Source organism: Suricata suricatta, chromosome 9 (assembly GCF_006229205.1).
Source record: "Suricata suricatta isolate VVHF042 chromosome 9, meerkat_22Aug2017_6uvM2_HiC, whole genome shotgun sequence".
Classification (NCBI taxonomy): domain Eukaryota; kingdom Metazoa; phylum Chordata; class Mammalia; order Carnivora; family Herpestidae; genus Suricata; species Suricata suricatta.
In genome coordinates, this window is record NC_043708.1 from 67,931,634 (window position 1) to 67,958,532 (window position 26,899).

General features: G+C 36.8%; 1 long non-coding RNA gene across 1 annotated transcript in view; it reads left to right on the forward strand.

The window, feature by feature from the left end:
• LOC115302528 overlaps window positions 1–26,899 on the forward strand; it is a 69,209-nt gene that overhangs the window by 14,247 nt on the left and 28,063 nt on the right. The window contains exons 2-4 of the long non-coding RNA XR_003913519.1: window positions 16,542–16,696; window positions 17,381–17,441; window positions 18,135–18,266. This is a non-coding gene — a long non-coding RNA (uncharacterized LOC115302528). The remainder of the gene's footprint in view (window positions 1–16,541; window positions 16,697–17,380; window positions 17,442–18,134; window positions 18,267–26,899) is intronic.

A 26,899-nucleotide genomic window follows, 5' to 3' on the forward strand; every position in this document is an offset into this window, starting at 1 on the left:
CCCTCCCCCACAGGAGGGGTCCTGGTCCTTCCCCTCCTTGCCTCTGGGATGGGCACCAGCCACAATGGCCATGAGTGCAGGACCCTAGCCAGAAAGGGACATGCATTTGAGAATTCCCAAAAGCTCTTGTGACTTTCTCCATTGTCTTTATTTCCAACGATTTCTTTAGCAGTTGGCAAAGCATCTCTGTTCACAAGATACATGTGTCAAAAACAAAAACAAACCTGGTCATAAAAAAACTGACTTCCACATGGAACAGAAGGCAGGGACAGTTTCTATTTTTGGAAGGACAACCATACTTTGTTTTAATCAGTTGTGAAGGATCTAAAACTAAAATTCTAAATGAGGTTAATAAATCAAGAAGAGTTAAAATGAAAACAAGTTTCATAATCAGCTTGCAAATAAATACTGCTGCATCTTCTATTAAGGCTAATCCCAGGGCTGAGGCAAGTCAGAACAAATTTTTCATAAATACCCACAGTTCAGAGCTTTTAGGTGGAAATGGATCATGAGAAAACATTTTAATAAACAAGACCACTATTTAGTAAGAATGATAATAGCAGCAAGCAATCAAAAACTATCTAGAAAGCCTCTTCTCTCTGAATGGATTTTTCCTTAATCTCCAGAACAACTGTGTTCAGAATCACCTGCAAATAATAAGTCTAAGACATCTAGTCATACCCCACTGAAGCCATCCCTATTTTTCACTGAGCATAAAGTATTTACTTAACATTCCAGCTCTTGCAATTAAAGCTCTGAGCTGAGGTTTCTCTGAGGATTCTGTACCTTATGCCTAATATAGATCATATTCAGAAGCATAGACAGTCTGAAATGAACCACTCTACCCACTTTAGTAAACATTTCAGGTTTCCACTTTGGGTAGGCAGATGACTGAGGTAAAAAAATTCATAATAATAACTGCAGGGGACATTGATTAATTAAATTTTAAATACAAATTATTGGAAATTTAGAAAATTTCCTTTCTTGTAAATGCTGATCAAGAGGTCAGTGTAAGGTAGTGCTGGAAAGAAAATCACAGGCCAAAAACGAAGTCAGCCACTTCTATTAAGAGCCTCACATCAGCAAACCAAGGCTTGACACCTAACCTAACTGCAGTCTCTGTCCCTACCCCAGGAATGTAACCTTGTGCCAGGCAACCTGAATTTCCTGGTCCGCACTAGGAAACTTACTGATAGACCCTTCCCATTCCCCTTTGAAGGGCCACCTCACCTAAAATAACACATTCCTTGCTAATACTTCTTTTTTTCCGTTCCCTCTCTACCTTAAAACTTTTCCATTTCTACACCTTAACAAGACTCCTTTCCATTTGCTGGATGGGATGCTACCTACTTCATGAATTGTTTAATAAAGCCAATTAGATCTTCAGTACTCTGTTGAATTTTGTTTATGAGTAGTAGTTGCAGTTACTGGAAGAAATTTTATAAAGCGGAAAGAAAGTTGAGTGGAGAACTTGAAATCGCAGTTACTTCAGTTTGGGGAGAAAGAAAAACGTATGTAAAAGACCACAAACAAGCAGTTAAGAGTCACCAGTTAGGTGATATGCAGGACATAGATGGGGGACTAATCAACTTTACTAAACCCTGCAGACTTCTGAGTAGAGTAAGGATGGATAGTATCCATGGGATTTAGCTTACTAGGACAAAACTGGTACCCTAGCAAGCGCTGTTTTGATGGGAGGCTGTTGTGATGAGTTGAGAAGGAGAGGCAAGGAGTTGAAAACAGTAAGCGGTGGCAGAGGCACTGAGGTCAGAGGCTCAGACATTGAAGATATGGCCTTGAACAAGCCATTTAGCATCAAAGAGCCACAGCTTTGTACTCTGTACATTTAGGGACAGGAATGCTACCACCAAGAGTATTGTGAAAATAAAACGAGGTATTTCATGTGATTTTCTAGAATGTACCTGGCATGTGGTAAGCACTCGATGACTGTCAGCTATTATTTTGAAAAAGACATAAAATCAAGTGCATAGTTTTTGTGTCCTTGGTGGTTTTGTTTTGGTTTGGAATTTAGGTGAAGAGGTGTGTTTGTGTAGATGGATGTTTTAAATAGAAGTAAATTGAGCCCATTTATAGGCTAAAGAGAACCAGATGGTGAAAAAAGAAAAGGAGGTATCTGAATTCTGCTTAATGGAAGGAGTGTCTTCATTTGGAGAATATACTTTCAGAAGCCTAAGAAGGACAGATAAGATATTCCAGGCAGTAATTTTAGCTGGTGTCAACACATCACAAAACAGCAGGAAGCTGTTTTGAATGAAACAAGGGGAAGAAAGTGTGCTTTTAATAATGAATGCAGAATCTGCATCAAAGACTTGGATACAAATAGTTTTTTTGAGAGGTGGTCCTGAGGAGCAAGGATAAGTGACCACAGAAATGGATACTAGGAAGGAGAACGGAAAAAAAACCCCAATATTTTGCAGCATCTTAAATAAATTTCTACCTAAGGATTGAAAGAAAAAGAAAAAGCATGTATTGATCATCTTCCATCCTCCATTGATGCAGGTTTGCCCAGGGGGCAGGAACTCAACTCCCTTACATTTTGGGCCTTGTGTACACCTCCCCTGCCTGACTAGGCTCTGACCAAACATCTGATAGTACAATGTCAGAGAAGACGTGAAAGATTTTTGGTGCATGCTTGAGACAAGGTGCTGTCAGTTCTGGGTAAATTGAAGCCAATGCAGAATTAATTTGCTGTAGCCTTGCCCGGAATCAGAGATGAGGCCAGGAAAATGTGAGAGAGTGAACAAGAGGCATCTGACACAGTTTGCCCATTACAGTGTTCCTGTCTTTCATGAAGTCCAACCCATAAGTGAGTCTTCTAGGTTTTGGCCTTCAAAAGACTTAGTAGGGAAAGGGTTTGTGAAACAAGACACCAATGTCCTCCTTTCTTGCTATATTGGTCATAAGGTCTTAACAGATAGTCATTATCTTCTGTCTTCACCACCTCTTTTGAATTTTCTCATACTAAACCATAAACTTCAGCTAATCTGGATGCTTGCCTGTAGGGTGACATAAACGTTTACCCCTGAATGATCTGAGCCCTGCCATTACTGAATGGTAGTTACTGCAGCTGCCCATTCACCGTAATGACTAGGTATAGAAACACAGAGAGCTCTTCTAGATATATAATGGTAGTCTGAGCTCCTAATGGCAGTCAAGACCTTTTTTCTGCTGGTTCACTAGGTACAAGATCCAAAAGTGATCTGGAAATAGTCATAACTTCATGGTCAGTAGAAAACCTTGAATCTGGTAGAAAACCTAAACTGTGGCATGAAACTTCAGAGGAATCCTGCTAGGCCTGCACTATGCAAAGCCTGTAAGTGCAGCAAAGTTAACTTCTTCTTGGGCAATCTGCAATCAAGAAGGAACCGTTGACTAAATGTTACTCCTTGTCCATTCTCTGTTCCCTCACTGAAGGAATCACTTATGGGAACGAGGACCGCTAGATCTACATACTTTAAGGTTGAAAACACCAATTCTGCAAATGGGACAGTGGAAATAGTGGTGAGAGGGGCCAACCTTATATTTGATGTTTATTTTTCAACTCAGATATTCAAGACTTTGAAGACACAGTATCATATACTTGGTGTTGATTTATCTTTCCAACACTGCAGAGTTTTGTTTCCAGGCTGGTATCCAGGTGATATTTGAATAGGCTTCTCTCATTCTGTTAGATGGACTGCTTCTGTGAAGTGCATGTATTTTTGCTAGGGCCAGTCCATTCCATGGTCTCACACCCATTGCTATAAAATAGGTCCCTTATTTGGAGATAATATTGTGGAAAAATTCATGCCAATGAATAAGGCATTGTGTAAGCTCTTACATGATGGTGGGGGTAGAGGAACTTCTGTCAGGGAAGATAAGAGCAAATCTGGAGTAGATGGTGATACCATATAGAGAAATCATTATTAATTTCTGATGTTAACAGGGCAGATATTCAGAAGTATAGAAGCTCGGTTAGTCTTGGAAAGAGAGTCAATGTTTCTGGAACCATAAATAGTCTACACTCTGCCATATTGGCCTTTCTTTTCATGGCCCATGTAAGCGCTACAGTGATAAACAGAAAGGCTTGGATCCACAAGACAAAGCATAGGAAACCTTTGAAGGCTGGACTTTGACTTTCCTTTGAAATTCCTGGGTCTGGTTTTGAGTAAAATCTGCTCTGCTGCTGTAGGAAATGAGGGTCTTTCTAGATGCCTCCCTGGAAGGCCTTCCTTTACAACATGCCCTGACTTGATAGTGTCTAGGCTAACTCTGTCATTTTCTTTGTACAAGTCTTCCAAGGTATACACAGGAGCGATTCCATTTCATAATCCTTAAGATTACTATTGCCCTCATACCATTGATGTGTTAGAGCCACTGAATTATTCAGCACTTGGTCTTCTGCCAGCCTTCCACTTGGCCTATTTCATTGCAGGTAAAAGACTTAGTTACTATGATGCTATAACATACTTGGACTTCATCATCACCAAACTGTGGGTTTAATGTTTCCATCTGACTGATAAGTGATTAAGTTCTGGAGTCCTATCCTGTACATCTGCTTGCTAGGTACCAACTGCTTTAGCCATCATTCCCCATAGAAAGCAAAGCTCCAAGGATTTCTGCACAGGTAATTTATTTGGAAGGTAGTCTCAGTGGGCAGCAGTAAGTAAACAACAAGAGTAAAACAAACAAGGAGAAAAGGATGTGCATTATTAAATTAGGCACTGCCATTACCACAGCACTCCAGAAACGTCTCTGAGGAACATAGAGAAAACCTTCCAAAATTGTCCACTTGAAAAGTGCCAATGAGTAGCATTTATCTTTCAGCCCTCAATTGGGCTGAGGATAGTGCCAGAAGGCATTAACTTTCCTCCACTTCAGGGTTTGCATGCATGTGGGCTTCCCCTGTACCCCATGCCACAGTGCCAGAAGAGCCTCATGCCACCCGTGGTACAAAACTGAGGAAGATGCTACCAGAATAAACTGAGTTAAGGCATACACACAACTTCTCTCCGCAGCCAGACTCAGGTAAAATGGAGAAGATGGAGGTGGTGCACAAGGGATAGCTGACACAGAGGGAGTGGGAAGAATAAGCAGGAGAGAATATCAAGTGAGAGATAAGGGCTAAATCTAGAACTAGATGCATTAGAACTCCATATTGGTGGGTGAACAGAGGACACGGTCATGAACAATACATATTACATTTAAAGCCACATATACTGCTGTAGTAGAAACCACTTCTGTGTGTACTACCCAAATCTCTAATAAACACTGCGAGGCCAAGGAAATCTGCATGTTAATGGATATTTGGCAGAACTCAAGAGAGTGGCTACCTGTTAGGTTACATTTAGGTTAGTCAAGAGGAAGCATGAAGGCTGCACTCAGGAAAGGCACCAGGTCTGGAAAAAGAAAATTAAGAAAATGTTATCATACCTCTCCTTAGAAATTTGGAAGACTATCAAGACAATGCTTTGGGAATTCTAATATGTCATAGGACTTCTTTTAAGTCAAGTATAACACTCATTCCAAAAAGCATACAAATCACAGGTGTATTTTCACAAAGTAAACAACACATATAATCCCCCTTATGTCAAGAAGGCTGCTTTGTACTCCCTTCCAATGACCTACCCCTGGTGTAGTCACTTTCCTCAGTTTTAACACTATACTTTGAGATTGCCTCCTTCTGACCGTTATTCAAATGCAGTTGCAGCCTGGTTTCTGTCACTCAGCTTGTGAGATTGTTGCAATCTCACAACAGATTTTTCTGAAAATTAGGTTCAAGATCCTTGACAGCAGTAGCTTTGCTACTTGCTAGGCTGTGAGGTCCTAGGCTGTGTCTTATTCATCATTCTTGCCAGCACTTAGGACAATGCCTAGATCATGATGAAATGAGTGATTCCTTGTTTTTTATCCAGCACAGGATTTACCAGCAGAGAGTCTAAATGGGAGTTGATCCTTAGATGGTAAAATTATCGTATTTATCCATTCTTGTGCCTCTAATATGGCTGTTGGTATCTCAATCCATAAATGCCAATCTTAAGTTTGCAACTTATACATGTCTCTGTTTTTATTTCTTTGTTTAATTTTTACTGAGACAAAGGATTCCTAATTTTGCAATCAAGACTCTCAAAATAGTCTGAAATAATGAAAAGGGTCTAGTGAGGACATAATGGGAAAGGAAGACTCTGATTTCTAGTAAGTCTAAATCAAAATGTGAGGAAAAGTAAACATTCCAGAAAGGCTGAATTCCCTGTAGTTTCAATATACTTCCATCGAAGCACCTGCCTTTTTTTTTTCAGAGTTTGCATAGTTACAACTATAGATCACACTGAAATGATAGATTTGGAAATTTGGGTATATTTCTCAAAGATAAAAAGCAAATTTTGTGAATTTAAGCAAAGAGTACAAAAGCTGATCAAGAGTTTTCAGTGAATGGGTTATAATTAGTAGTTAAAATTACAGTTTGTTTTGTCTTAGTAGATTCTATACATGTTTTTAAAGATCAAGTAGACAGTATTTATGAGATTTTATCTTTCTGTAATGGAGAACAACACATTCGAACGTCATTTGCTATGAAATCCCTTCTCTTCATTATTAATGAACAAGTTTAATAATAGTACGGGCTAAAATATATATACCTGTAGCTTAGCTGTAGCACTAGGATAATTGCATGCTAATAATTACATAGTAAGAGCATAGCTAGCACTCGTTATGTGCCCAGGATTATTCTAGGTACATTATATAATATATTGTAATGAAGATTTTATATATTAACTTAAATATTAACACCTTTAATCCTTATACAGTTCTCTGAAGTAGGGACTTACATCATTTCCATTTTACAGTTTAGAAAACTGAGCATTTTAGAAATTAAGAAACAAGATCACACACTAGGAAGAAGTAAATCCAGTGTATGAACACAAGCTGTGGAGTTTTAGCTGCTGTGCTATGCTGCTAATTAAACTCCAGAGAGATACCTTTGGCATTTCTTCCTCATCTTGTATGAGAGGACTTACACATTCTTCCCTCAGCTGGGTGCCTTTTTTATGTGAACCTCAAGGAAGTCTGGAAGGAGAAGCACAGAGGGTCTGGAAGACAGGTGGAGAGAAGAGTAGAGATGGGGAGTGACCGGCAAGAAGTGGGGGGGGCTGGGCTTGGAAGGCAGGGAAAAGACACGTTCAATACAGGAGACCAGGGAGGAGTCTTCCATCGTGTGACTCTGGGCACTTGCCTCTATGGGAACAAAATCATTCTGAACAGATCACCCATAGGAAGGAGTGTAAAGAAAATCACATGGATATTAATAACCTATTTTAAAATTGGTTTTTAAAACAACACAGATATGAAATCTTTGCTTAGCTATCAGATGGTTAGAATGAATATTAAACTATTAAAAATTAATACAAGCACATTAATTTTTTTAAACAGGAAATTAAGGCCCTCAAATGTTCTTAAGCATTAAAATGAGAGCTGAAAGAAATTAATAAAACTAAGTGACCAATTCTGGGGTGATCAAATGATGGAGAAATATCAATTGAGAGCTATAACTCTAATTACAAAAAAGTGACATACACTCTGAAATGCTGGTCAGTATAACTCAGTGTATTTCTGTCCCTCCATCTCTCCCAGTGCTTTCTATTTCTTTCTGCTTTAGAAACACAGCTGGTGAAGAATTTAATTTCTTGGGCAGTATGTAATAACTTGGAATTAACTTATCTGGATGACTCTGGCCATGGCCTATCAATATTATTAATTGATATTTTATCATTAAAGAGAGATACATGATTTGTTAAAGCAAACTACATGTTACAGTGGAATCCCAGACCTCCCAAATCCCATGTGGAATTAATATATTAACACTTTTAGGTAATAAACACAAATTGGAAAAGTGACTCCACTTCCCAAGAAACATATGTGAAATCATTTTTGGAACATTAATAAGCATGTAATTTATTCAAAACAAGAATTCTTAGATGTCTTACTGCATCTTTATGTAGTTTGCCATTATGAAATTGACCCAGAACATGCACACAACATATTTTCTGGGAGCTTTAACCTTCAGAATTTGAATGAAATGTATACAACCTGTGCAAACTTCAAAAAATGCCTGGCTGATTTTATTTAAAAATGTTTCAGATCAAGACCATGAGAAATTGTTTCTTAGCAAAGTACATTATCAGTTTCATATTAACAGATTATAGACATTTAGCAAAATTTGATCTTCTGTTTGAACAAAATATTTTGAATATGGATGAATGAGTGCAAGGTTTATAAATCATTGTTAAGTAAAGGCATTTCAAATTAAACGGAGGTCAATCTAATTAAGTTTAACTTAACGACACCCCTCTTTTGGACGTTCTCTATATGACCTTTGGAGATCATAAAAAATAGCATGGTATGCTTCTCATCAAACAAGCTTATAAACCTGTCGGAAAGACAATATGTAGGGAAAGATAGCATAAATAACACAACAGAATAAGATGATATTTCCTGTGGTGTTAGAACACAGTTTGGTAGAAATGGGAAAGGTTTGCATTTGGCCAGGGTTTTATATAAGATGGAAATGTTACCCAAAGAGCATTAAGGCTCCTGAGCACAGGGAAGAAAACTAATGTGCAAGATAAATTGGGCTGTGGTGAGCTTGTATGAGAACATCTCTAGGAAGGGTAAAAGGCCCCAGTGAACCTAAAGGGAAAACTTCTGGGCCCTGAAGCACAGGCAAGGATAAAAAGAAGTTTCCCCCAGGGTTGAAATGTTCATTCATTTAATAATTACTTACACTATACATACTGTGTATCAGGCACAGTACTAGGCAAAGATGTCTGACCTTCTGGAACTTATTTTCTAACTGGGAGAAACATAGAGTCATAGTCAGTAAATATCATGTGTAAATACATGAGTACTTAACACAGTAGTTTAGAAGTAACACAAGCTATGAAAAAGATATTAGAACTAAGTAAGGAGGATTGAGGATAAGAGTGAAAGAATGGTTTGTGTCAAATGGTTAAGGAGGAGAGACCTCATTAAGAAAGTGACATGTGAAAAAGATTTGCAAATATCTGGGAGATGAATGTTTCAGACAGAACCATCAGCATAATGGTCCTAGAACAAGAGAAGTGCACTGGCTTGTAGGAGAACAGCAAGAAAGCCAGCGACTCTGGGATGCAGTGAGCCAGGAACACTGGTAGGAGGTAAGATCACAGAGGTAAAGGGGCCAAATCATGCAAGACCTTGAAGAAAACCATAAGAACTTTGATTTGCACTTTACATGGAATGCAGATTGCTTAAAGGATTTGGAACAGACTCACATATGATATTATTTTAGATTTTAATAGGCTTAGTCTGACTGCATTTGAACATGTCTCCCAAAGATGGAAAAGAAAGCTGGTAGCTGTGACCACATAATTTGCATCATCTTTTTTATACACTTCACCTTGCTTTGTAGTTTCTTCAAGAGTAAATCAAAATCAATAACTTAAACTGCTCATTTCTGCTTATCCTTGAATCTAAATTCATACTCCATGTTCTGACCAACCTCAGGTGAGCATTAAAGCCTACTGTGATAATTAATAAAGGCATAAGAAAATATGAACCTGGCCAGGGTAGTGAAAACAGAAATTTGAAAGATAAGGTTTTAGAGAAAAGTCATCAACATAACTATTTTGGACTGAATGTCTCCTTAAAATACATATGTTGAAACTCTGACCCTAGTGGAACAGTATTCGAATGTGGGGCTTTGGCTGGTGAGTAGATTTGGATGAGGTCATGAAGGGGTACTCCCCCCACCATGATATTAGTGTCCTTATAAGAAAATAGACCAGAATGTGTTCTCTCTCTGCCATGTAATTTGAAGATGGCAAGAGAATGACCATCTTCAGACCAGGAAGAAGGCCCTCATTAGACAATCAATGTGCTTGCACCTTGATCTTGGACTTCCTGTACTCCTGAACTATGAAAAATGAATGCTTGTTGTCTAAGTCCCCCAGTGATAATTTGTTATCAGCCCAAACTGGCTAATCCAATACAGTGACTAAATGATTGGATATATAGGGGATAAAGAACACAAAGGAACAACATTTCTTTCCATTTTCTAATGACAGAGCAAAGGAAAATTGTGATTCCATAGGAAGAAGCTTAGAATTTTTAGAAAGAAAGCTCTAGGAAGGAAGTAGGAGAGGAATCTGAGAATACTTGGATTGAAATGAAGAAGCTTCTGTTTACTGAGTACCTAATCTGACATGCACTGGGGTACACACATTCATGAATCTTACCTGGTAGAAGAGCAACAGAGGAAGTAAACCTGCACCTAGCACTGAATGAATCCCTCTGCTGGGTGTTTGGGATGATGCAAAAGGAGAGAAAAACAATGAACAGGGGCTGCAAACCACACCGCTGATACTTGTGCACTTAGTCTTCAGAACCTAAACACTTGTCTTTGTGTTTGTCATTCTTTACTGTTTTCCAACGAGTTCTTGAACTTTAAGTTCCTGAGTTTTGCCTGGTATCTCATTAGTTTGCATTTCAAACTTTGGGTTCTTTACAAATTTGACAAGTTTACTTTCTTCAGCTTCAATATGGCCAGAGCAAAGGTTATTAAAAGTCACAGGCTAAGAACAGATCTCTAGGACATTTGCTATTGAGTTGTCAGAGCAGAAGGCAAATTGAAGGAGTTAAGGGTAAGAATGTGAATGATGCAAATTCAAAAGAAATAGTAAACAACCTTTATTCAAAGACCAACATAATCTGATAAATAGAAAATTCTTTTAAAAAGTACTTAAAAACCCAAACCCTTGAACTAATAAATGAGTTTAAAAAAGTTACAAGCTATGGAGCATCGGGTGGCTCAGTCAGTTGGGGATCTGGGCATCCAAGTCTTGATTTCAGCTCAGGTCTTGATCTCAAGGTTATGGGGTCAAGCCTTGCACTCCTCTGTGCGGAGTGTGGAGCCTGCTTGCGATTGGGATTCTCTCTCTCTCTCTCTCTCTCTCTCTTTTAAAAAAGCATTACAAGCTATAAGATCAACATAAAAATTAATTCTATTTCTGCATACTGCAATGAACAATCTGAATATTAAATCAAGAAAATAATTTTATTCATAATAATATAAAAACAAAATAGTCAGAATCAATCTAACAAAAGAAATGTTAAGACCTGTGCACTATGAACTACAAAACATTGCTAAGGGAAATTAAAGATCTATGGAGAGACACTCCATATTCATGGATTAAAAGACTCAATTTTTTTTAACTATAGGGTATTTAACTTTTTTCTAAAATTTATTTACTTATTTATTTATTTTGAGAGTGAGAGAGAATGAGGGAGAGAGATAGAGAGAGTCCCAGGCAGGCTCCACACCATCAGTGCAGAAACCAATGTGGGGTTTGAACTCACAATCCATGAAATCATGATCTCAGCCAAATCAAAAGTCAGGAATTTGACTAACTGAACCACCCAGGCACTCTGGAAGACTCAAGATGGCAATTCTCTCCAAATTCCTCAAAGAATTCAACACAAAAGTTATAGAATCATCAGAACAAAATTTTAAAAGGAGAACAACACAGGAGAGCTTATACCATACAATTTCAAAACTTACTATAAAGATTCAGAAATCAAAGCTGTAGAGTTGACATAAAGATAGGCAGATAGATCAATGAAACAGAACAGAAAGTCCAAAGATAAATGCTTAAATTATGGTTAGTTGATTTTCACCAAAGGTGACAAGGCAATAATTCATTGGTGAATTTTCAGCAAATGATACTAGTACAATTGAATATTCATATGCAAAAAAAATAACTTAGACCCTTACTACTTATCATGTATACAAATCAACAATAACAAAAAAGGATTACAGACTTAAATTTAAGAGCTAAAATTATAAAACTTTCAAAGAAAAACATAGAAGAAAACAATTTGTGATCTTGGGTTAAGTGAAGATTTCTTAGATATGACAAGCACATTTCATAAAAGAAAAAAGATAAATTAGACTTCATAAAAATCAAAAATGTTTGCTCTTTAAAAGATACTATTAAAAATAAAATAGCAAACCATAGCCTGGAAGAAAATATTTGCAAATAATATACTTGGTAAAGGATTTAATTGGAAATATATATATATAATAGGCTTACAACTCATTAATAAGGATACAAGCAATTCAGTTTAAAAAGTGGCCGTTTCACCAAAGATACACAAAAGCTAATAATAATAATGAAAATATGCTAACACCACTAGTCATTAGGGAAATGCAAATTAAAATTTCAATGAGGTACTGCTACACAGCCATTAGAATGGCTATAATCAAGAAGATTGACAATACCAAGTATTGGCAAAGATGTGGAGAAACACACTCTCATCCACTACAATGGGAACATAAAATAGTATAGATCTTTTATTTTGTTATTTTATTTTTTTACACTATAATGCTTGACTGGTTCCATATATTACTCAGTGCAAGATAACTGCATTTAATCCACTTCACCTATTTCACCCATCCCCTCCTCCACCTCCCTTTGAGAAACCATCTGTGTGTTCTCTGTAGTTAAGAGTCTATTTATTGGTTTGCCTCTCTCTCTCTTTCCTTTGTTTTCTAAGTTTTGTTTTTTAAATTTCACATATGAATGAAATCGTGGTATTTGTCTTTCTCTAACAGACTTATTTTGTTTAGCATTATACTCTCTAGATCCATCACATAGTAGCAAAATGACAAGATTTCATTCTTGTTTATGGCTAAATAATATTTCATTACATATATTTACTACCTCTTCTTTATCCATTCATCAATCAGCGGACACTTGGGCTACGGCCATAGTTTGGCTATTGTAAATAATGCTGCAATGAGCATAGGAGTGCATGTGTCTCTTTTAATTGTGTTTTTGTGTTCTTTGGGTGAGTACTCCAGAGAGGCTGTACCATTTGCATTCCCACCAACAATGTTCAAGTGTTCCTTTTTCTCTACATCTTCACCAACACTTGCTGTTTCTTGTGCTCTTGATTTTACTCATTCTGAGAGGTATGAAGCAATATCTCATTATGGATTTGATTTGCCTTTCCCTGATTATGCGTGATGCTGAGTATCTTTTCATGTGTCTGTTGCTCATCTGTATGCATTTGGAGAAATGTATGTTCATGTCTTCTGCCTATTTTTTAATTGGATTATTCATTTTTAGGGTATTGAATTTTATAAATTCTTTACATATTTTGGATACTAACCTTATATCAGATACATCATTTGCAAATACCTTCTCCATTCCATAAGTTATCTTTTAGTTTTATTGGTTGTTTCTTTTGCTGTGCAGAAGCTTTTTGTTTTGATGTACTCCAAATAGTTTATTTTGCTTTTGTTTACCTTGCCTCAGGAGACATATCCAGAAAGATGCTGCTATGATCGACATCCCCAATATCCGAGAAACTGCCTGTCCTCTCTTCTAGGGTTTTCCCACACATTGCAATTAGAATGTAAAATGGTATAGACATCTTAGAATACAGTTTAACAGTTACTTAATAACTTAAACACAAACTTATCATTTGATCCATAAATTTCATTCTCCTAGATTCTAGTATCCGCTGAAAACAAAACTTTTGTCCACATGAGACTTAAATGTGAATATTTATAACTGCATTTTTCATAATAGCCAAAAACTACCAACAGTTAAAATAACCATCAAGTGGTGAACTCATAAATATATTATGGTATAGTCACACTATGGAATACTATGCAGCAATAAAAAGGAGTGATTTACTGACACATGCTACAACATGGACAAACCTCAAATTGTTACGCTGAGCACAAGAAGCCAGACACGGAAGACCACATATGTATGATTCTGTTTACATGAGATTTCCAGAAAAGGCAAAATGATAGGAAAAGGACAGTAGTTGCCAGGGTAGTAGCAGAGATTAACTGCAAACAGTCACAAAGGAAAATTACGGTGTGATGAAAATGTTCTACAACTGAATTGTGATAATGGTTGCAAAACTGTTTACATGTACTAAAAATCTTAAATTATGCACTTATAACACTTGCATATTTATGGCCTACAAATTATATCTAATGAATCTGTTTAAGAAAATCAAATACATTTTCAACACAGGGCAACATTTCATAGTCACATTCAGAGTATTTGCAATACAACTTTAGGGGCGTCTGGGTGGCTGAGTTGATTGAGTGACTACTTCAGCTCAGGTCATTATCTCATGGTTCATGGGTTTGAGTCCTAGGTCAGGCTTTGCACTGACAGTGTGGAGCCTGCATCGGATTTTCTGTCTCCCTCTCTCTTTGCCCCCTGACCCGCCGCTCATGTTCTCCCTCCTTCCCTCTCTCTCTATCTCTCAAATAAATAAACATTAACAAAAATTTAAAATGCAACTTTAATTCACCCGAAAGGTATAGTGCCAAATAGGCTGTACTTTGATGTGCCTTGTTAAAAATCTATTTTCTCACTCCCTTCTCCATAATGAGAGTTGTGAACTCATAACAATAACAAACACATATAATGTTTCCCATATTTTGACAATAAATAATTGGTTGAATATTGAAAATATCTGGTTAAAGCCAATGAATCAGGTGTTTATTCTACATGGTATCACCATCTGCACTATTAAAATTGAATTGCTTTTTTAAAAATAAAGTGATCTGAATTAACTGAGTCTGATATAGAAAGCCTTAATATTTTCTTAGAAATTTTTTGTTCACATTATCTTATAAGTATTTTTTGGTAATGATAAATCTGAATAAAATGTGGAACTAAAATGACTTCTATCATTTTACCAGAATAGCAAATTTTTTTCCAATTTTCATTGTGGTGAAATATACACAACATAAAATTTGCTGTCTTAATCTTTTTTACATATATAGTTCAGTGGCATCCAGTGCATTCATATGATCACGCTATCATCATCATCATCCATCCAAAGAACTCTTTCGTCCTGCAAAACTGAATCTCTGTGTCTTTTTAAAAAGCTCTCCATTCCTACTTCCCACCAGCCCTTGGTGACCACCACTGTACTCTCTATCTCTATGGATTTGATTACACAGGCACCTCATGTAAGTGGGATGATGCAGTATTTGTCTCCTTGTGAGTGGCTTATTTAACTTGGCGTAATGTCTTCAAGGTTTGTCTCCATTGTAGCGAGAGTCAGAATTTCCTTCCTTTTAAGGCTGAATAATATTGCACTGTATGTCTATCCCACACTGTATGTCTATCCATTCATCTGTCAATGGACACTTGAGTTGATTCCACTTTTTGACTATTATGAATAATATGATCTATTACTATAGATGAACAAATATCTCTTTGAGTCCCTGCTTTCAATTCTTTTGGGTATATACCTGGACGTGAAATTGCTGGTTCATATAGTAATTCTAATTCTTTTTGAGGAACCATCATATTGTTTTCCAAAGCAGCTCCACCATTCATTATTTCCATCATCAGGACACCAGGATTAGGGTTCTGTTTCCAACTTATCTTTGAACACAGCATTCCCATGTAAAAAAATTTTTTTTTACGTTTATTCATTTTTGAGAGACAGAGTATGAGTGGGGGATGGGCAGAGAGAGAAAAACACCCAGAATCCAAAGCAGGCTCCAGGTTCTAAGCTGTCAGCACAGAGCCTGATGCAGGACTTGAACTCACAAACCAGAATATCATGACCTGACCTAAAGCCAGAACTAAACCGACTGAGCCACCCAGGCACTCCATATTCCCATTTTAATTTTAATATTACTCTACCTGACTTTGATATTAAACCATTGCTTATCAAACTTAATCTAATAGAATATAATTAGAAGATTCAGTTCTTCACTTTCAGAATAATGTGTTATGCTCATACTCTTTTCACCTATCCCCTTGGATTCTGCTATGCACCAACTTGTACACAGTATATTGGAGCACTACTTCAACTGGAAAAACCTTGAACTCCAAGTCAGATCAACCTGAAAGAGTTTTTGAACCAAACTAAAATTAAACCCAAATGCTAATAAATATTTTAGCCACAGCTGCATCTTATCCCATATACAGATGAACCAGTCCAAGCCAGAAACAAATCCACACAACTCATGGTTTAAAACAATAAACTGAGTCATTTCAAAGACCTTTTTAAACAAATAAGAACATATGTAATATTTCATTCAGATCAAGTCTCTGAATACCAGTAATGTTGGCATTCAGAGTTCCTGCTGCAAACTTTCTCCTATCCCATCCCATCAAAGCAGAGCTATATGAACTAGTGCGTTTTCAATTTTTCGCTGATTATGGAACATTTCCATTGAATACCAGGGATTCTCAGTAAACATTCATCTTCTCTGTCAGCTAGTTTCCCTGTATCATTTCAGTTGATCTCTATCTCCTTCAGCAATAACTTCTCTCCTAAATTTGAGAGCTTCTGTTCTCTGCTTCCTGGTGCTCCGTGTTTTTAAAATTTCCACTTTTTTTTCTTAACCAAATAAAGGTACTTAGTTTGGGGTAGCACGCAACAGATTCGTACTAACTCATGTCAGTGCCCAGTGCCCTACCAACCTATGGCCCAACAAAATGTTACCAATACAGCTGATCCTGACGCATGAGTAGCAGGAGTCTCTTTGTTGAACAAGTCAACCATCAGCCGCAGACCCACTTTGGAGTCTCCTGGGAAAGTGTGAACATGCCAGCAAACAGCCTACATCAAAGACATTTCAATTCTGCAACAAGCCTTTCTGCTTCGGGTAAGTGATATACACCCAAATACAGCATTAATCAGAAGACCCATTTCATCTCCCTTGGGGAATTGGAGCTATCCTCAGAATAACCCTGCTCTCTAAGTGTGAGTTTGAGCATTAAAACCAGTTCCTTTAAGGAAATCTAGAGGCTGAGAGAAGCACCATAGACTGAGTAGGGATTTCATGATAATAAGAAAAGTCTTGCTGCAAATAAACATGAACTCTGTAAAATTTGAACTCTTTCTTTTACTTAGACTCATCAGCTGGGGGGCTACATTTGAGGCCATCTCTGTCTGACAGGTTGCTGTCAATGTAAAGTTGAGAATGGTTTACACTGTCTGTGCAAGGACCCTCTGACTGTTTTAGTGGAGGAGTCTGTGTATTCATTGCTCTTTTCCTGATATTCGATAATATGGATTTACAAAGGAGAACTGACAATAGAGTCTGAAAGTGGGCCATGGAAAGTGGATAATATGTGCTTTCCTGGTGTGTGGACAGGGCTAACATTGTGGGAAGTTTCTGCTTATTCCATGTACCTGTTTGGGATGTGACAGTACCGATGAAAGTCACATAAGATTGCCAGATGGTGATGTGTTGGTCTGCATGTTCATCCTAATCTTTACTCTTGTGGAAAACAATGAATTCAGCTAAGCCTATATACTGCCTTTATTTTTCTCTTCGTTTATTCAGACTCCCCAAAACTTGATGCATGGCATAGGTCCCAAGATGGAAAGAGGCTGTAAAGATTTTGGTAAGTTGTAACACTTTAGCCTTATATTTTCCCCAGTCTTACACAAAAGGTGGTGAAAAGTGGATGACGTTTGGAGTAGCCATGTTTTTCCTGGACCAAGTCAGAGAGGAATCCTGTACCTGCTGAGGTTCTGGCAACCCAGGAAGAAGTTAAACCCTAAACCCAAGTTCCTTTTCCTGCTTTGCAAAAGATGACAATCTCCTCACAAGTGTTAATTTAAAATGTTAACATTTGTGCTAAACTAGCACATAAAAAGTAGGCTTTCCTTATATAAAAAAAGATAAAATATTATTTTCTTACCTTTTTTGTAATTGGAAAATGAGTGAACATATTGTACTCTAAATCTTAAAACAGATACAAGTCTGAAGTGAATCAAAGAAGAGAGTAATACATTGCCTCTGGAAATCATATGTTCATGGAAACGTAATAGAAGTACCTTATAAGACCATGAGATATATCTCACAATGCTAACAAATGTCTTTAAAAACAAACAAGTCTTTATGGGGAGGTGAATCCTCATTCTCAGTAATTTATATCATCTTCCTTTACAACTACTTGTATGAAATAGGCGCTCTTTCCATCCTGTACTGGTATCCTTCACTGAGGACACCACTGAGCATCCCAGAGCCCTTCTCTTGCAATCAAGCAAATAATCAAGAAACAAACTGTCTGTTTCTTTGTTTCATTGCAAAGAGGAGGAATTTCATAGAAGAAGAGGAGAACAGTCTTCACTGTTTGCTTATCGAGGGCAGTAGAGGGGCCCCTGCTTCATGACCTTCATTCTGTGTGTGCTGTAAACATTGAAGAGATCGTAAAAGTCTGCATGTATGTATTAAAATCTATTGCATTCTTAATAATGAATCACTGCAACATACTTTTTAAACTTGACTTGTTTTTTATCTTTAACGTGGTAGGAAATTGATTACAGAGGTATGACTTTTTTTATTGACAGCCCAGATTTCTGAGAATGCAAATTAAATTTTTTATATTTTTTCTTCTACTTAATTGCATGTAGATCCAGAAAATGATAATTCCCTTATATTTCAAGCTAGTCAAATTCTCCTTGAAGATAGTGGGCCCAGTTTAATTTTCATAGCTAAGTATTTTCAGTGAGGATTTTTAAATAATTCAAAAGAGAAACAAGATATAGTTTGTTAATCAGATTTTAAAAAAACATAGAATAACCTGCATCTTTTAGGGGTTTTTAAAAGTTTATTTATTTTTTCTTTAGTAATCCCTCGCTGTACTTGGGGCTCAAATACAGCCACCTACAATCAAGGGTCATATGCTCTTCCAACTGAGCCAACTGGTGCCCTGTAACATTCATCTTTTAATCTGGAAAGTAAATACTTGAGGGGAACTTAATTGTCTTTTCTCTATTCTAAAACAACTGACCAAATGTGTTCATTATATAAAATACAGTTGATCTAAATCAGTTGTGTTATTGAATTGAGTTAATCCAAATGGCTCATCTAATACTACAAACAGATAATCTTAAAATGGTTTAAAAGACAAAAGACAATGAAATGACACAAGATCACTATTTATACTGAGAACAAAAAATGGAAGAGTAACTTTCCTGTATAGTATGGGAAATTATGCTGGACAATTATTCAAGATTTCCCCTTATTAGTAGGAAAAAAAAACTATTTGTAAGGAAAAGGAAGAAAGTCTCATGTTTGTTAATATCCTTGATCAAAATCAGATAATACTATTATTGGTATCATCAACTCTTTCCATTACTCTTTAGAGATAAGAACTACCTATTACAATATTTCACATGGTACACATCTAGGAAATGCTTAGTTTCAATAGATAGCAGTGGGGGCACCTGGGTGGCTCAGTTGGTTAAGCAGCCAATTTCGGCTCTGGTCATGATCTCCTGGTTCATGGGTTCAAGCCCTGCATTGGGCTCTGTGCTGACAGGTCAGAGACTGGGGCCTGCTTTGGATTCTGTATCTCCTTTTCTCTCTGCCCTTCCCCTGCACCCACTCTGTCTCTCAAAAATAAATAAACATTAAAGAAAATCAATGGGCAGCAGTCTAGATAGCCCTTGGCCAGGGAGGGGAGAAGTGATAAATAAATTGTAGTATCCAGTGTTCCTGGCTTTTAAGATAAATTATAAATTCACCTCTCATCTAATGTCATTTAAAATGCTTCTTACCATTTTATAAGAGAATACATAACGTGACAGAGTTAGGGGAATTAATTTTAAGATAAAATTCAAAGAATATGTGCATAATCATATTAATATCTCAGTGTTTTCTAAACAATTTAATTTCTTTTCAGTACCTCTTCTAAGCCATAGAGTAAGAAAAATAGAAGAGGGTAAGAAATATTGAATTCACTAGTATTGGAGATAAATTGTAAAACATATTAGCTCTGGCATATGTCCATAGTATTGATTGGAATCTGTATTAATATAATCTTCCCATGTGGGGAAATTTGACAATATGGTAAAGTAGTTTTTAAAAAGTTCACATCTTTGAAGCAGTTATTCCACTTAAAAATAATTTCTAAGGATATATGATATACAGAATGTACTGTAAGTAACAGTACTTTTTAATAGCCAACCAAAAAATGAAGTCACCTGAATACCTACCAATAATAAAATGGCCTTTTAAATTATGGTATCTATACCTTATAATATTATACATGCCTTAAAATTATTAAAAAAAGATTTTATGGTTTAGGTAATGTTTACAGAGTGATAAAAATTAAGACATCAGATATAAACTTTTATAAGTGGTAGGCTATGATAACATATTTGTTAAAATATAATTAGAAATAGCTATATCTCTAGGTAGGACTTGAGTTTTTTGTGTCTTCTTAATATGTTCCTACATTTTGGTGATAAACATGTATTTTTTTCTGGAGAAAAAATATTTAAAAATATTTTCTCCATCAAGTAAAATAATGAGAAAATAATCTCACCTATGATAACATAAATATCACTTCATGTGAGGAACTCTGCAAAGCTGTTTTTAGACCTGGATATAAACTGTAGGCATTCAAGGTCAGGTTGAAGAAAACCACAGAATGTCTGGATGTGAACAAATATGAAAAAGGGCAAGCAGGAAATCTAAAACCAAATATCAAAACAACAGCAACAACAATAACAACACTCATGCATGATTAAAAACTTCTATTAAAAATGAACACTAAAAAAACCCTTCAATTCAGAGAGACAAAGCAAAACGACTTCAAAAGAACCAGGTGAGAGTAAAAAGAAGCAGGAAAGAAGATGGGTATTTAAAGGAGGCAGCATATAAAGATGATCATAACAAATACATTTAATAATGTGCTACAAAATGATTCACAATAATTTTCTTCTAAAAAAAAGTTCTGATTTGAAGAATCTGCCAATTTCTGTGGTGTTAATAACCCTGCCATGACCCATTTTAAGCTGCTACTGTGAGATGCTCCTGAAAGAACCTTTGGGAAGAGATGAGCACGGCCAGTTCTTATGCTCCGGTACAAACACGTTCCTGAAGCTGTTGAATATACAGCAATAAATCACGGGGCAACAAAAATAAGTGTAAATGGATAAAATTCACCTATTCGAAGGCATAAAATATGCTTAGGTATTTGCTTCCAATAATTTTTCATAATACACAGAAAATTTTGAAAATTAAGAGGTTAATAAATACTGTAAAATACTATTCAGAAAAAAATAGTGAAAACACAGGCCACACCCATACAGAGTTTGGAAAAGATATAGATATATATAAATCTCCCCCCAAATACCCAAGATTTTACTACAAAATATATCAGAGTATAAAAGCATTAGTAGAAATGATAGGACATCACATAATAAAAGAAATAATTCTCAGTGTATCTCAGGATATCAATACCACAGGTCTGTATGCATCTAATAACACAGTCAAAATATACAAACCAACTCTTAGAAACTAAAAGAAGATTCAAACACATTTCTATCAGAAACCGACAGATCAAGCGTTTAAAAAAATAAATGCATTTAATAGTTATTTATAGACTCTTGAGCTACTAGAGAACATACAATGTTTTGAAGCTCACATAAAATATTTACAAATTGGACCAAGTGATAGGTCAGAAGAAGAAGTCTTTGCACATTTCAAGTAGTCAATGACATACAAAATATATTAATTACAATAGTTAAGTTAGTAAACATCTAAGAGGTGGGATCACTTTTGTGTTTAGAAATTTGAAGTATCCTTCTAAAAAGCAATGAATTCAAGAAGAAACTATAATAAACTTAAGATTTATAAAAAAACTACAAATCAAAACTTATGGGCAGCTTCTATTAAAACTGCATTCAAAATAATTACAATGTAGTAGAATACTGATTCAAAATAAAAGATATTTAATAAACATGGAAAAGTGTAGTGAGAGAAAGGAATTAGGAAAATACTTTACAGAGAAGTTGACATTTGAGCTGCATTTTGAAATACAAATAGAAATTTTCCAGGATAATTTAGGGGAGGAAATCATTTTAAGTGAAGGGAGCAATGTAAGTAGCCAGTAAAATACTAAGAAATGTGCTGTGTTTGGGGAAACACAAGTAATCTAGTATTACAAGGTGAAATAGTGAGAGATAAAATTGAAAAGTAAGTGGTGATCAGACACTTAGGTCTTTTAAAATATGTCAAATTAGGCGAGTGGTAAGTACAGTCTATAGTTATGGAAGGAATAAGTCATGAGGGTGAAAGTTACAGCATAGGGAGTATAGTCAATAGTACTGTAATAGTGTTGTATGGTGGGACTCTGGGTGGCTCAGTCAGTAAAGCATCTGATTCTTGGGTTCAGTTCAGGTCATGATCTTATTTGGGGGTCAGGCTGTGTGTCAGACTACACACTGACCATGGAGTCTGCTTGAGATGCTCTCTCTCTCCCTCTCTGCCTCTCTCCCCTCTCTCTTACTCAAATAAAAAAAAAATGAAAATAAAGGTGGCACCTGGGTGCTCAGTTGGTTAGGCATCCGGCTTCAGCTCATGTCAGAATCTCAGGGTTCGAGCCCTGTGTCGGGCTCTATGCTGGCAACTCAGAGCCTGGACACTGCTTCAGATTCTGTGTATACCTCTCTGCTCATTTCTCTCTCTCACTCTCACTCTCACTCTCTCTCCCTCACTCTCTCTCAAAAATAAATAAACATTAAAAAATAATAAAGGGAGGTGCAGGAATGGTGGAGCAGCATGGAAGTTCTCTGCTTCTCTTGTCTGTGAAATACAACTAGATCAATAACAAACCATTCTGCACACTTAGAAAATTGATCTGAGGATTAACACAACAATCTGCATAACGTGAGCCACAGAACTCTCAGCAGGTACACAACACAGAAAGGTGAACTGGGGGAAGGAGATGCTGTGGAGGATAGGGAAGTGTTTTTGTTTGCAGAGAGAGGAAAAAGACAGAGGGGAGAGTACAGGAGAAACGCTCTCCCCGAAAGCAGTGGGAGAGAAAGAGGAAGAATGGAAACACCCACAAGAATCTGAACAAGAAAGAGAGAAAGGAGAAAGAGAGTTCCAATATGATTAGGACTCTATAAACAGAGGAGCACAGAGTCAGAAATCCCACAGCTTCATACTTGGTGGTGCTCTGGTAGCAAGGGTGAATCCCTTGAATCCCCAGGAGCAGGCAGTGAGGTCCAGGGGTCCTTGGGCCACACAGGGAGAAGCTGTTGCCCTGCTGGAAGGACATTTGGTAGAGGCCATGAAGCGCCCCCACCAGAAAAGGCTCCAGTGGACCCCGGAGAACAGCAATGTTTGCTGGTGTTGGAATAAGGGTGCTATAGTGTGGTGAGGCCTCATGCCAGTTGTATACTGTGATTTGTCTTAGTCCCCTGAACTACTGCTGCTACACGACTGTGTGAACTTTTCTGGGACAGGCTGGCACCTGGACACAGTGTCTGGGCCTTTGCAGTGGAGTAGTACAGTGAGCATTCCTGCGGGCAAGCCAGCACCTGGCCATTGCTCGGCAAGACCCTCCCCCAAAGGGTCAGAGTGAGTCCAAGTTACAGGACCCTCAGAAGTGAGAGGTTTGGAAACACAGCCCCATCTCAGGTAAAATTCAGGAAAGAGGTGACACATGGCAGGCTGACAGCTTGGTCACAGTGTAGAAGCAGGGAGTGGACAGAAGCCAGAGACAAAGGAGGAGTGCTTGATGGCCAGTGAGAGCATAAAGTTCTGATGCTAGAGACTGGGAAGCTAGGTGATGCCATTTTCACCTGTCCCATACCTGTGCATACACCTGCATGTATGCCACGTGGATCCACCCCAATAATCTGAGCAGTGCCACCTAGTGGAGAAGGGAGCTGTTACACCAAGCCTAGTCCAACTGTGCCAACCAAGCCCTAGATGATGATCACAAGTCTCTCTCCCTGCTTAGTGTATGAACTATAAAGTGCTTCATAGTTTGACTTCTAGGGGAAACTGGATATAATTTCATTTGGATTTCATTCTGTTCGCTGGTCCATCTATTCATTTTTTTCCTCCTTTTCTTGGATACAGAAGTAGGAAAACTGCTTTTATTTTCTATTTTTATAAATTAAAAAAGTTTTTTTATAGTTTTACTTTTTTGGTAAATTTTTTATTCTATTTTACTTTATTGATTTCACTTTATTGTATAAATTTTTTAATGTTCAAGCTTTTTCTTTTTCTTTTTACTTTCTTTTTTTTCTCTTCTCCTACCGTTCTGCTTTTTCTCTATTCTATCAAGCTTCTTTCACCAATCAGACTGAAGTATCTAGCTTCCTTTATTTGATTTTTGTCTTGTTTTTAATTTTTTAATTTTTAATTTTTATCAATTATTTCTCTTCTTCCAAAATTAAGAAAAGAAGGAACTTACCCCAAAAGAAAGGACAGGAAGAAATGATAGCCAGGGACTTAATCAACACAGATACAAACAAGATGTCTGAACTAGAATTTAGAATCATGATAATAAGAATACTAGCTAGGATTGAAAAAAGCATAGAATCCCTTTCTGTGGAATTATTAGAGGCAAAATATAATCAGGACAAAATTTAAAATGCTATATCTGAGATGCATTCTCAAATGGATACCACAGGAGCAAGGATGGATGAAGCAGTGCAGTGAATCAGCAATATAGAAGACAAAATTATGGAAAATAATAAAGCAGAAAAAAGGGAAACTAAGGCAAGAGTGCATGATATAAGAATTAGAGAACTCAGTGAGTCACTAAAACGGAATGGTATCAGAATCACAGGAGTTCCAAAAAGTGAAGACAGAGAAAAAGGTGTAGGAGGGTTAGGTGAATAAATCATAGCAGAAAACTTTCCTAACCTAGGGAAAAGACACAAACATCAAAATCCAGGGAGCACAGAGAACTCCCATTAGAGTCAAACTTACCATCAACAAGGCAGAGTAGAGTCAAATTCATAAAAAACACAGAAAATGAAAGAATTATGAAAGCAGCAAGGGGGGGGGAGTCCTTAACCTATAAGGGAATACAGGTCAGGTTTGCAGCAGGTCTATCCACAGAAACTTGGCAGGCCATAAAGGATTCAATGTGCTGAATCAGAAAAATGTGCAACCAAGAATTCTTTATCCAGCAATGCTTTCTTTCAAAATAGAAAAAGAGATAATGAGTTTCCCAGACAAACAAAATCTAATGGCATTCATGACCACTAAACCAGCCCTGCAAGAAATTTTAAGGAGGACTCTCTGAGGGGAGAAAAGAGAAACAAAAGAGACCAAAGGCAACAAAGACTGGAAAGGATTAGAGAACACAACCAGAAACTCCTTTGCTACAGGCAACATAATGGCAATAAATTCATATCTTTCAGTGCTCATTCAAATGTCAGTGGACTAAATGCTCCCATAAAAAGACACAGGGTAATAGAATGGTTTAGAAAACAAGATCCACCTCTATGCTGTTTATAAGAGATTCATTTTAGACCTAGACACCTTCAGATTGAAAGTAAGGGGATAGAGAACCATCTATCATGCTAATGGGTCACCAAAAAATAAAAAGCCAGAGTAGCCATGATTATATCAGACAATCTAGATTTTAAAATAAAGACTGTAACAAGGGATGAAAAGGGGGATTATGTAGTAATTAACGAATCTATCCACCATGAATAACAATTTTAAACATGTATGCTCCTGACATGGAACACCCAAATATGTAAATCAGTTAATTACAAACATTAAGAAACTCATTGACAGTAATACCATAACAGTAGGGGAATTCAACACCCCACTTAGCGCAATGGACAGATCATCTAAGTAGAAAATCAGCAAGGAAACAATGGCTTTGAATGACACACTAGACCGGATGGACTTAACAGATATATTCAGAACGTTTCATCCTAAAGCAGCAGACTACACATTCTTCTCGAGTGCACATGGAACATTCACCAGAATAGATCACGTACTGGGATGCAAATCAGCCCTCAACAAGTTCAAAAAGATCAAGATCATACCATGCATATTTTCAGATCATAATGTTATGAAACTTGAAATCAACCACAAGAGAAAATTTGGAAAGACAACAAATACTTGGAGATTAAAGAACATCCTACAAAAGAATGAATGAGAAAATTAAAAAGTACACAGAAGCAAGTGAAAATGATGACACCACAGCCCAAAACCTTTGGGATGCAGCAAAGGTGGTCATAAGAGAGAGATACGTAGCAACCAAGGCCTTCCTAACAAAGGAGGAAAGTTATCAGATACACAATCTAATCTTACACGTTATAGAGCTTGGGGAAAAACCCAGGAAATTAAACCCCAAAACAGCAGAAGATGGGAAATAATAAAGATTAGAGCAGAAATCAATATCGAAACCAAAACAAACAAACAAAGACAGTAGAACAGATCAATGAAACTAGGAGTTGGTTCTTTGAAAGAATTAACAAAATTAATAAATTCCTATCCAATTGGATATAAAAAAAAGGAAAGGACCCAAGTGTCTAAAATCAAGAATAAAAGAGGAGAGACCACAACCAACACTGCAGAAATATAAAAGAAGAAAAAAATTTTTTTAATGTGCTGTACAGTGACAGACGGTAGCTACCCTTGTGGTGAGCACATGATAACCTAGAGAGTTGTGCAATCCCTATGTTGTACAACGGAGGCCAATGTAATGTTACATGTCAACTCTACTTTAAAAACAAAAACAAAAGCAAAACAAGCAAATGAAAAATGACAATAATATATAACATAGTCTAAAGTGACCATTTAGATACATGTTTTATCTCTGCTGAAATAAATGTTGTATCTACTCCCTTTGCTCTTTTATAAAAAGAAAATCATTGAAAACTTGGGGTATATCATTTGCTGTAGGCATATAACTTTTAATATATTCACAATTAGTTGATACAAACCAGTTAAACCACAGCAACTGATAATCACCAATTCTAGAGAGGAATTATATGCATTCATACCATGAAAGTACCTATAAATTCATGGCAAGCAGTATGGTTAGGGAGAAAAAAATACTGAATTACTCAGATTTTC